Source organism: Argopecten irradians, chromosome 16 (genome assembly GCF_041381155.1).
Source record: "Argopecten irradians isolate NY chromosome 16, Ai_NY, whole genome shotgun sequence".
Classification (NCBI taxonomy): domain Eukaryota; kingdom Metazoa; phylum Mollusca; class Bivalvia; order Pectinida; family Pectinidae; genus Argopecten; species Argopecten irradians.
Genome location: NC_091149.1, coordinates 11,101,991 through 11,115,767, shown reverse-complemented (window position 1 = coordinate 11,115,767; position 13,777 = coordinate 11,101,991).

The following is a 13,777-nucleotide window of genomic DNA, read 5'->3' as shown; positions in this document are numbered from 1 at the left end:
TTCAATCAATATATGCTCTAAATACACTATAACCAAGTCGATTAAATACTATTTTATGGCAGACAATTGACGACACGGCGTCTAATTTCACACATGGTTAAGCACAAATATATTAAATATTAAATAAGACACATATCCATTACCAACAGATTCAGATTTATTTATCACACTCTGACACACTTATTTGTGTAACAAGAGGTCAAATCACATATTTGATATGACGGAACACATTCAATATAACATTAACATAAGAAATGCATGTATCATTCTATTTTTCAACACACCTACTAAGGCGAAAAAGAACATATGTAATGTATACATTACACCGCGAGACTAGAACTTCCATTTTGTAATACTTGTAAGGCTGTTTTTATTGTAAAATATATAAATTGATTGCAAGCTTATTACTCTGACGTCTTGTGTACTAAAGTTTATTTACAACCCTAAACATTTTAATTTTGATTTAACATTTAGAAAATAATTCGAGAAAAATCGCATTTTTTATGATGATATGTCGCCGGCCAGTATAGTTGACGGAATCGATGACCTGTTAAGTGTTTACAAGTAGACAGATAATGATATGATGTTTCGATATACCTGGAACGTTCTATACCTCCACTACAGAGGTGAATATAGGACCAATGTAAGCTAATTGAAAAAAGGAAGAAAAAAACCAACACACCCACGAATTTACAGTGAATTGCCGTAAGAAAGATAATGAATTATTATTGAGAGGAAGATGTTTCGAAGATGTTTCGAAAAAAAAATATGTTCAAATACATGTTCAACAGATGATAAGCATTATTGTCAAGAAAACCGAAAAGTGGAATGCATCAATGAATTTTGATGACCATCGTTTAAGTAATTGAGTAAGGGGAGGAGTGTTGTGTTGGTTGACGGAAAAAGAAACTCCCCTTTCCCATTGAATATGAATCATAAAATGATACCGTCAAACAATCAACAAACTGTTCATTATATGTCATCACAAGAAATTGGAAAAGCATTTTTTGATTTATAGCGTTAACACCGCATAAATGCTAAATGTATTTGTAAGTATACATGTACTCTAAGGATGGTTCGAGTTACTTCCCTTCTTACGCCTGTGTTTGTTAAAGCAGCACGCAAACTTAAAACCAACAGAATTCTGCCTAGATTAACTTTCGCATATTTTACCGGTTAAAACCACAAATGTTTGATACCGCGAACACATATCCAGCATAATAACAGACGGTTCATTCGATTGAATTAGGCCTTGAATCTCCAAAAGGTTGACATAGATGGGATGCAGAGAAGAACAATTATTGAAAGAAAAAAGACGAAAAAAAAGAGACAAAAAAGAGACAACTCGAGACAATTATAATTTTGATCATAAGAGGGTAATTGTAATCGAGTTTATGTAGATTAGGTTTTCATAATTAATAGGTGTTCATACAATGTACAGTGTACATCAATTTTCAATATCCCCTAATATTAACCTAAAGAAATGAGATTTTTTTTTTTTTTTGAATTTTTCATGAAGATTGTTGATATCGATGTTTTTTGATATTATTCAATTATGGCCTAGAGGCAACTGTTGTCATATAAGGTTTTCTGGCGAGGTATACTCTCATCGTCTTCGACTCGGGGACTATACCTCGCCAGACAATACTATAGGAGAACTGTTCCCGAGGGAAAGGGCCATACGAAATTTAGTACGTCACATGACATTTTTCATTAATAAAGAGAAAAAAGACTCCATTGTGTAGTTTAATTTTGATAAAATTTAAAGAGTCATAACTAAAAGCTGACTATTTATTATGAATCGTTACAATGCAGTTGTTAAAATTGAAAGTTTGTTCACAGTATACGACCGAATTTTCTGTCTGCTCAACAGTTTTCATGACAACAATTGGTTCATTTTCAATTTTTCTTAGCAAGCGACAGAGTTCATCATCATCATTACACTCCAAGAAGTCGCATGATGACAAGTCTAGATCAGAGAATTTGATTATTATATCATTGCTGTCGGATAAGTTTACCGCCGTATCACTAGATTTCGATTTTTGTCCTAAAGCGCTGACATTTCTTGTTAAGTGATTCTGACATGTTTTTAAACTTCTATACTGGTGTCCGCGACATAAAGAGTGAACTTGTACTTCTATGTGAACTTGTACTTCTATGACTATTCAGAATAGTTATCGTTGTAGCACGGATGGAGTGGTAAGCATTTTCACCGAGCACTTTTTGATAAAGTTACCATGAATGTTTCCAAAGTGTTTTTTTCCAACAGCATTGTATTCGTACCACTCCCCGTCGTAATCAGAAAAGGAAAACCTAAGATGCTGAAATAATGCCGGGCATATTTTATTACGCTTACTGATATATTTTCGGAATGACTTTACTGGACACATTGCACACATATGCGCCCCATCATTCTCGTTCTTGTTAGTAGTTCCTTGGTGATTTTTCTTTTTCTCCGACTGGACGTTTAAACATTCTAAAGTTCACCTTGATCATTCCTCACATTAAAGTCAGATAGAGAAGTAATACAGTATTTCAAACATTTTTTTATTTTTTATTTTTCAGAATTTTTCAAAATGTAAAAGTTACATTAGATATTAGCACACAAATTATTCATAGTCTTCATTCACTCATTCATCATCATCATCATCATCATCATACATATATTCACTCAATATACGTCATTCATTAATCACCATATCCCACAGTAGCAAATTATATTTGATTACCATTATCACACTCAGTAAACATCATCACAATAGTTACAGCTTTGCACACTAACATCATCACTCAGTTCGCATCATCATTACCATGATCATCATCATTGTCAAAATATCCTTACTTCATGTATTTTAATATCATGATCATGTATTTCAAACATTGTCTTGTTCAGAAGACCTTGTGGCGCGTTTGGATTTAATGCAACTAGATGATCGTATAAATTTGCCATATCTCCTACAGCATGAAAATTGAGCAGAATTAAGCAGTTAAACTTTGAAAATGATTATCTGACTTCATAAAACTAATTTTGTACCGTGTGCTTGTACTATGTTTCCTAAACATTAAAAAGATGACACATACTTGAATGGGTTCCCTTTGTTTAACAACTTCCTTGCCTTCAGGTCTCGCTTGTTTCAACATACTTTTGAACACGTTGTTTGCCTTCGCAAATCCTGCGTCATTGATGATATCAAAATCCTGGAGATTCTTGTAAATAGCGTCGAATTTCTTTTCGAATAGCAATCAATGAACTCCTGGAATGTATATTCGCTCATTTGTTTTTAACATTAGCGTAAAATCTGCCAACAAAAAATTTAGTTCAACCACTGGTAGAGACGAAACATCCACCGTCGTATTATCGTTTCTTTCCAGATTCCTCTCCTTTATAGATATCCTAAGCACTGATAGTGAAAATGTTGTCGTTTGTGTCGTTTTGAGGCTTTGTGGAGCCTCCGAAAATGCATCAGAATCGTCGTTTCCAAAACGACGAGCCATTTTGATCGCTGTATGTCAAAGACGCAACCCAAGTGGATACAACGTCATTATGATGTCATATATTTTGTCGAGTGCTCATTTCCAGGGAAATATTATTAGTTATATAGTCAGTTACTGACCCCCTATAAAGGCATAGAGGGTCAGTAAGATTTATAGGGGGCGAGGGCATAGCCCGAGCCTCCTATACTTCTTCTTGACCCTCTATGCCTTTATAGGGGGTCAGTAACTGACTATATAACGAATTTATCGCATCGAGGACCATTTATTTGATTCATTAATTCTTTGTTTCCTATTTGTTTGGTCAAGAATCTGAAATCAAACTTAAATCATACTGGCGCGAATGATAACAAACAATCGCCACTTTTAAAATAATTGGCCTAGGCTACATATTTATCTGTGTATTTCTTTCAAGAATTTTCAAATATACTGTATAAGGAACCTGCAGAAGAATAATGAATAATTCATAAATCAACAATATTTTCGACATTCCTACAGTAGGCCTAACGTCAATACGACACCAGACTGTCTGTATATGTATTGAAAGCATCACAAACAAGAGTGACACAAACATCCATCTAACATTTTAAGCACAATTTCCTTGATCATCTTTGCATTTTCGCTGAGATAATCACTTAAAGGTTATGCCGATAAATTGATTATAGAGTGAAGATTGATCTGTGGGTACGAACACCTTCATTTGTTTATAATCACAGTCTAGAAAACGCTTGAATTGTTACGTTTGACTTTCGCCGCGTCATCAACTTTCAAACTGGCGTAGGGGAAGCAACTCGTATTTAAAAAATGTATTTCATGTAATTTGAAGTATTAAAACGATTAAAGTTATTTTTACACAAAAATTAACCATTAATATATAGTTTTACGGTAATGAAGTGGTATATATTTAGTTGAAGATAATGTGTTTAAATTTTGAGGCGAGGGCGGGAGCCGCCATATTGCACCATAATAATATTTACTGAACCCCTATAAAGTGATAGGGGGTCACCGCGTGACGGCTCTCCGCCAATCATTTAGGGACATTTCTGTCCGAGGTAGTCAAGAAGGACAGGGAACTGTCGCAAAATAAAATTGGCTGTTATCCAATCATATTCCTAGTAAGTATCATGTAATGAACTAAATATATGATAAGTAAATCACAATTATGTTAATCTTTTATTTTTCAGAATAACACTTAAAGATGCTCCACTGCCGACAGAGCATAAATATTACTCGTCATTTGAACAATAATTGGTATTTAATTGTGTATATGTATATATCAGTACTTTATTCCATATAGGACACAGTACAAAGGATTTTTTTCGGGACGCAATTAATTATTTTGAATATTTTGATCTTGAAATAAAAGTATAAGCTCAAACTTTTCAGTGGTGGTTATAGTGTAAAGTAAGTAACTTTTGTAACTGAAGAAAAATACTAATTCGTCTGCTCCTGTTTTCGATAGAGAAAAAAAAATACTATTTGTGAGCGGTGGAGCATCTTTAACAATTATCGCCCATCAGTATATGGCTTGACTATATGTCTTGTGAACAGGAACAATACAAAGTACGGAAAGAAGAGCTGATATATTTCCTCGATGATCATACGTGTGAAAATTAAAACAAACAATTTCAACGTGAACGTTTTAGGCATCGTGATTAAAACCAGGTTTGTTATTTCCTCCATGACATTGTTGAATCATTTCATACCAAGTGTTTATACGGAAACATGTCAACGCATCAATAGTAAACTTCCTCTTAAAATATCAAGTGCCCTGGTCCTTCCCCGTCCACCTACGTGAGACAACGCTTGGATCATTATTTATCGGTAAAAACACTGCTAGATTAAAAACGAGTATCCGTCATTGGAAATAATCAACCCATTATTACAGTTTTTGATTTATTCCATGATGTAAATAAATGACACATTATTACATGTTTTTTGAGTAATTCATGTTGTACATTGTAAATAATCAACACAGTATTACATTTTTTTACATTATTACATATTTTTTTATTTATTCCATGATGTACTTTGTAAATAATCAACACAGTATTACATTTTTACAATATTACATGTTTTTTGAGTAATTCATGTTGTACATTGTAAATAATCAACACAGTATTACATTTTTTTTTACAATATTACATATTTTGATTTATTCCATGATGTACATTGTAAATAATCAACACAGTATTACATTTTTTTTACAATATTACATATTTTGATTTATTCCATGATGTACATTGTAAATAATCAACACAGTATTACATTTTTTTACAATATTACATATTTTTATTCATTCCATGATGTACATTGTAAATAATCAACACAGTATTACATTTTTTTTTACATTATTACATATTTTGATTTATTCCATGATGTACATTGTAAATAATCAACGCAGTATTACATTTTTTTTTACATTATTACATATTTTGATTTATTCCATGATGTACATTGTAAATAATCAACGCAGTATTTCATTTTTTTACAATATTACATATTTTGATTTATTCCATGATGTACATTGTAAATAATCAACACAGTATTACATTTTTTTACAATATTACATATTTTTATTTATTCCATGATGTACATTGTAAATAATCAACACAGTATTACATTATTTTACAATATTACATATTTTGATTTATTACATGATGTACTTTGTAAATTGTCAACACAGTATTACATTTTTTTACATTATTACATATTTTGATTTATTCCATGTTGTACTTTGTAAATAATCAACGCAGTATTACATTTTTTTACAATATTACATATTTTTATTTATTCCATGACGTAAATTATCGACACGTTATTTCATATTTTGATTTATCCCGTGATCAATCTAAAGTTAACCTCCATAATTCTCATAAACATGCAATTGATAATTTATTACATACATACATGCATCGATTTCTTACGTGTATAAACAAATAGAAATCATTTAATACTTCTTGGTAAAGGGGATTAGAACATCATGATATGGCATTCCATTAAGGTCAGGTCAATGGATATGGCATTCCATTAAGGTCAGGTCAATGAATATTTTCTTTCTGGGCCAGTTTTGCTGGAACCAAATTATATTTTTTGAATGATCCTGAACAAATAGAAAATATAATTTACTGTCAAAATTAGTTTTGTAAAATGCCACTTTTGAAAAAAAAAATAGAGTCCATCTGGTGCCGTAATATACCCAGGAAAATGTTCTATATCATATTACATGTTTATGAGATATACTTTGGTTTTCAAGTTTTCATTGGCTACTACACTACACTGTCACGAGGATGGCTATATTTAGCGTATCATTTACATGTATGTACGCAGAGCGAACATCCGGACTAGGATCTGTGAAATATGACTATCGAAACATGTTTTCCTCGCAACAACAGCTGGATTAATATTTTTAATTACTTGATAATGATATTTGAAAAATCTGAAAGTTTAAAAGCCAGTTTATAATTTTCAGGGAAAATTTTGTGTACCAGGTATGCTTTATTCAGCCGTGAAATTCTGATCTTTGACAACGTTTTCGTAATGTTCTCATGATTTCATTCTTCAAGTAAAACAAACAGTTTATAAAAATGTAATAATGAAAAAAAAATATTTCGAATATTGCCTTTTTTGAGATTGCAGCGATGGAATTCAGCAATTTGTTTATATGACTGTCGTCATGCATATTCCAAATATAGACTAGTGTCATTGTACGACAAACATCCCTGATCATCGTAAAGGATCCTTAAATTTTAACTACATCAATGTAATTTAAGCTTCCGAAATAATTTGTCTTAATCATTCAAGTTTAGAGAATACATGTATCTATATTTAATACTGATAGTTCAAATGGCTTAAAATTATGAAATATATCAATAATATTATAAACATGTTTATATTTCTTACTGAAATTATGAGAGTTAGGAAATTGAATTAAATTTTCAATTATCAATACGAATATATTTGGAACAAAATTGTAGTTAAACATACTCTGTGGATCGGGTCCGAGTGCAGCGTACACGAACTCACGGGAACCCCCGACACCACTTTAATCATATAGCGAATTTGAAATGCATTTGGCGATTTAAAAACAGCATTGGCGAAAGTAAAATTTTTCATGAACCCAAAGTTTTCCTCCCACTACAGACGTTTCCATACGGTGAAATTCGCCAATTCTAGCCATACACCAGACAATGGGGCACTGGCTTGATAATTAGGTAAACAAAAGAGGTGTGAACACTCCCTGACCACTACCCAGATCCTAATTAGCTGCCTGGGGCTGTTTCCACCTGGGCTTGGTAGTGTCACACGTGTGTATTACAGCTGAAGTTGATCGGCCGATTGGCCACCATTAGAAAACAATTACCTGGCCTTTCAATACATTTTGTGATTACAGCTAGTGAGCATTACATCAAAAACAAACACAGCTTACAACTGTAAATGATTTACTCACGTTTTTAATGTTTAATAGGCCTAACTGTCCCCCAAGTCACAAAGTTTGCAATCGTAATGGCCGCCATTTTGGATAATTGTAATAGTCGGCCCGGATCGGTACAACTTCAGGAATTCATTAAAAATCATGTTTAAAAAAAAATAGGAAGGGATTTTTTTTCCAGAATTTTTGTGTACATTTTTGAAAAAATTACATTAATTTATGAAAATATATTAATAGTAAATATAAATACATTTTAATCAATCAAATTTCAAAGAAATTTTCTTTTTCTTTCTCTCAAATTAGATATATTTTTTATTATTTCAACTGATACTGAACAGGTTTGACAATTTTTTTTTTTAATTTAGTACTTCTGTTGTGATGAAAATTAAGTAAATATTTCCATTCAATTAAGCCCAGTATTTTTTTATATATATATTTCAATAAAAGATATATAAAATAAAAAGGTATTAGGATTGAAATACATGTTTAATTGGCATTCTTAAATGTTTCCCCTTCTTTTAATCAATATAAAAGATATAAAAAATTGTCCCCGTGAAGAATACCCAGGTAGATCGACACGCGACCCACAAATTTCAATTGGCGAATCCAATTTTTGACCCAGAGCTAGCCCTGACACCACTTTAATCATAGTAGTGCCTATTTATAACCTAGCAATACGCCGATTCCGGGTTACAAGGAACTCCTCTGGGAAGGAGATAGAAAACGTTGATTTGGTCATCTGACCGCGAAAACTTTAGGGCACATTTTTCCGTCATAGCAATGATACTGATAGGCAGATAATACCAATGTCCCAGTAAAGGTTATTGTCAATAATACAAGCCCAATAACGGAACTAAGATAAACTGTTATATTTAATTTTTTTGTAATGATTTTTGGAAAAAAGTGCCCAGGTAAGTTATGAAATATATTTGTAAGTCATGCGCCAGATACCGTTGACTCTCTACTGTTAGGTGACAGCTCCGATTGATGCCGTAAGTTAACGTGACTTCCCGTGACTACACTGACTGAACGTTGTATTCCGGAAGCGCATTAAACAAACATTTCAAACAATACAAATAAACGACGATTTTTTTCAACACAAAATGTATCCAGGATTATATAACATATTGCCTTTAAGCAAAGCTGAACTAATTACTACAAATGCCGACATTGATATGGGCCGCTATACATGCATCGTGCATCTAGCGTCAGCTAAAGGAAATACAAAACTGATAATGCCCATTATTTCGGGGAGCATAATGTTAAATGTGGAGACATAAATACTAATTTCAAAGTAAATGGATATGACTACGTGCGATCTCTCTAGTATTTGTGAAATAAAATGAAATCCAAGTTAAGGTTTGTTGTTTACATAGTCTATTTTTGTTTATCAATGAATCCTGTCACTATATCCCTAAGGAAGTTACATGTGTATAATCAGTATTATATTTACAGTGTATGAACGTGTCATATGCCATGTTTATTTATCAGACGAGTCAACAACGAATATTATAAATTATAATATTATAATCAAAGCGTTTAACATAATTAAAAAAAACAATTAATCCAGGGTTGTAGTTTTAACACTTTGTGTCATTTATCCCTGAAAATCAAATTATAGAATATGACAATATGAGACAATGACAACTAGCAAAAACACTATCAGTAGAAAACTTAATATTGTATCATATTTAATATTAAAAGTAATTAGTTAATACCCGCTTACGCGCACGAGATCTTTTGTCGTTATTGATCGATGGGGTCTAGTGTGCTTGTTTCCGTTATAACGCGTTTTGCTAGGCACATCTGATCATTTTCATGAAAGATATTTATGTTGTTGTTGTTATTTTCGTGTGCAATTAATCTACTAACAGTACCAATTATCTAAATAGATAAACAAAAATAAGTTGGATATTGAAATCCATTAGTTAATAGCATGTACATTGTTTGATTACCCGCTTACAACATATTGTTTGTACAGCGGCACAGAGGTGACACGAAAAAAAAATTTAATGTAGCACAAAAATAGTTTATTTTATGAAGTATGATTTTTTTCTTTTACGTGCTCACGTAAAACTTATTAAAGTTTTTTTCCTAATACATAAAATAAATTATTTTGTCCTACATTACAATATTGTTTTTGTAAAGCCGTATACATCCAACAATTTTTATGTTATAAACTTAGGTTTTTTTTATTGTTTTTATTATTATGTTGTTGGTGATTAACCTACGAGCAGGACCACACGGGAGAATATAGCCATCTATAGCTATTATTTAAAAGAAAACAGATTTTTTTAAGCTTCAATTTTGAAATATTATGTCATATGTCTGTTCCTTCGCCGGTTCAAAAGACAATTATAGCATTAGGTAAATATACCCCATACAAACAATAATCCCGAGATAATTTGAAAATCAATTTTGAATGTTTACATAGATGGTACGTTTATCTTTCATGTATTTCGGTAACATGTATTATGTCTTCAAGTTACACAATATTGCTGTCGTTATCGTTGTAATTGCAAATTTTGCAATCCAGGTGGATAATCAAATAAATGCCGCTGAATTTCCCAGGGGACTTATTAGCATTGATGTCACTATTTTTAACTTCATCGAGGTATGAAAGAAATTGTGTCTGCAAACTGTGTGCATCCGCGTAGATGATTCTAACAAAAGTTTATATCACTACGCGAAGAAGTTAAAAAATGATAAAATCAAATTTACGATTTCATCGATTTTTTAATCGAATATCTTTTTCCAAATCAATACGCATCGTCGATGTCCCTGTTGTGACGTCATGATAAAATCGAACAGGTTTTCGATTCCTAACACCATTCCACATAATTCACCACAAGCTTCATTCCTAAACGAACGAAAACTGTACGAATTGCACCATTAACCTTGTGACATTTTGATTGCTACAAATAACCGGTATTGTGTTTATAATTCATTATGGAATTACTTTGTTTTAGAGCAATGCGGATACATCTCGTATACATCGCATTAACGTATAACGATCCCAGAAAACAATACTGTGCGTTACAGTATATATCATATTAATTATAAATGTTAAAAAGAAAATCTTAGACTCGGCTGGGCCGAAAACCACTAATGCTGACAATGTGAATGTACACTCAAAATTCGAAAATACCAGATGTGTCATGCTGTAATACCGGGAAAAATAAAACCATATGTTTTCCTTGTAGATTTCCACTATACAGACTCAATTTCAGGAAATAATTGTTGTTTGCATTAAGCACATATTGGTATTTTGGGTCCGCTTTGGTTTTTTCCTTCTGTTTGCAGCTACAAATCGGATTCTTCAGAACATTGAGGAATATAAGACACGATTATCGTCGATGCCTGGTCATTCTTCTCTCAGATTCCCATGTGTTGAATGATAGAATATGGTTTCTTTGATGACAGTAAGTAAGATTATTTATTACTAGATCTAATACAGAAATTTTTTTACGCGAAAACTTTTTGGTAATTTTTTTAAATGCAGCTACAATTTTTGATCTGATGGCATAGTATAGTGTGGATTGTAGCTCTTTAAATCACTTTCCTCTCCTTTGAAAGGCGGTTAGAATGGGTTGTTCCTTGTCAGTATAATGTGACCGGGTAGAGTGTGTTTGATCTGTATTTCTGGTGGTTGCGGTATGCTTCAATGTTCAGTATGATAGCACTATAAACAGAACATTACATCCCTCCTTTTTCTTGATAAGAAACTACTTTTTAGGATGGATACTGGATGACTATATCAAACTAATAATGACTAGGAATGTCACTTAAAATGTAATTTAGAAGTTATCATAACATTTTGAACTGTAAAGCACTGAAATATAACTACTGAACTCTAGATTCTTCTAAACTGACAGGTAACTGTCATTTGGACACAGTCTCTCACACTTTGAATACGGAATTACTATTAAACACAAGTTGACTAAAACTAAGATACAAACACTTATATATATAATATAAAAAGTTTAGGTGTTCTATCCGCCAATAGGATTATTATAGCCTCAAGCTGGAGTATTTACCTTGTTCATATTCTACACAACAAAATAACTTAATAATAAAATCATTGTCCATGTGCTTTAATGGAGTGACTTACTCTTTGATCGATATACAGTTTCATTTTTTGTTTTGAATTTTTTGTCATAAAGACGAATGTCTGATGTTTTAGGCAGCTGCTTTATAGATATCTCTGAAAGCTTAGAACGGATAATCCGTTTTTGCATATTCCAGAGTTAGCTTCCTTGCAGGTAGGTATCGATTGTTACATCACTATTTTGTGAACGCAATTCACGTCATTTTCTCCGAAAAAACGTATGACATCAAAATCAATACCTACCAGCAAGAGCAGATAACTCTGTAATATGCGAATACACAATAGCGTCCTAACAGAGCTTGTGCTGTAGAGGTTCCTGTTCAGCTATGTGATGAGCATGATGGTTTCGTAGAAATTTGTATATGTTCCTGTTTCTAGTTGGGTCATTATTTACCTTAAATAGCCTTCCCCAGTGTGCACACGAAACGTTAAGCCTCGCCATAGCGGTGTGATTCGACGGTGAAAACAAATAGTGTCTTGATTATATGTTCGGAATTTATCTCTTTTGAAACCGTGGTCCATTGTCCGCTCTGGTATTCCATATTTTCAAAATATTTTGTCGAATTTTGGAATGACGCATCTTCCTGATGTTGACTATAGAGAAGCGTGAATAGTAATCTATAATGACCACAAAGTAATCACCATTTGGAAATGCTCCATAGAAATCAGCACATGGCGTACTACCTACTTTGTCGTGAATTCTTAGGAACCAAACCTTTCTTGTTAGGAGTTGTGTTGTTTTCACCACACCTTGGTAGCCCTCATTTGGTCAAGTCGAATATTAATTGATGAAATGTAGTATCAGGATTACTACTGATGTAACAGTACACTTTTATGATATGTAAAAGTTTCCATTGCTGGCGCAGCCAAATAACTTATTTTATGTTCCTATCCATTTGCCCGAAATAATGTTCTCAATCCTTTCCTGGATAGTATCATCCTCATTGGTTTTCTCTGCAATGTCTTTCAATGTCATTGCGCTTGAAACTTAATGGTTTACGATGCAATTTATATATTTCTCAGCCACCTTTGAGTGTCGAGCTGCTTTTAGAGTGTCCTCGAATACCGCGACATATATTGTCTCCATGCTTATCTAAACATGACCTATATTCTACTTTGAAGTCACAGGTTGTAGATTGAGTCTTTATCTGTTAATAACAGGAGAATTTCCTTATTGAAAATAATTCCAAGGTGTTTGTGATCATTAACTAGTACAGATGGTGAGCCAAGGAGGTAATGATGGGGGATGAGGGATGGAAATGTTCACATCCCTAATCAATCGGCAATGTTTTCTCCGTCTATGAATATCTATTATCCACGTCGTGTGTACTGTATGACCATGTTATCGTGGGTTAAATGGCTCCCAGTCCTACAAGACTTGTATCGAGTATCTGGGTATTCTTATATGGTCAAAGTAGGTCAAGGCATCACCAATGTGTCTCTCATTTAAGATTTTTAAGGATTCTTCCTCTCAAGTTCAATTAAGCTGTTTGTAGTTAGTAGACGCAGAGTTGCGACATTTGCTGAAAATCAGGTATAAATTGTAAATGAATAGAGACATAATTTGCGTATCCATGAAGACTGCAGACAACACGTTCAATTTTTGGAGAATTTGTTCAATCCATTGAGATACCTTTGCTCAAAAGCTATAGTACAGCTAAAAATTCAATTTTTCCTTTCGTTAAATTGACATTTTGACCAGTTGAGTGTGAACATTTTTCCTTTAAGACTCTGTATGGCCATGT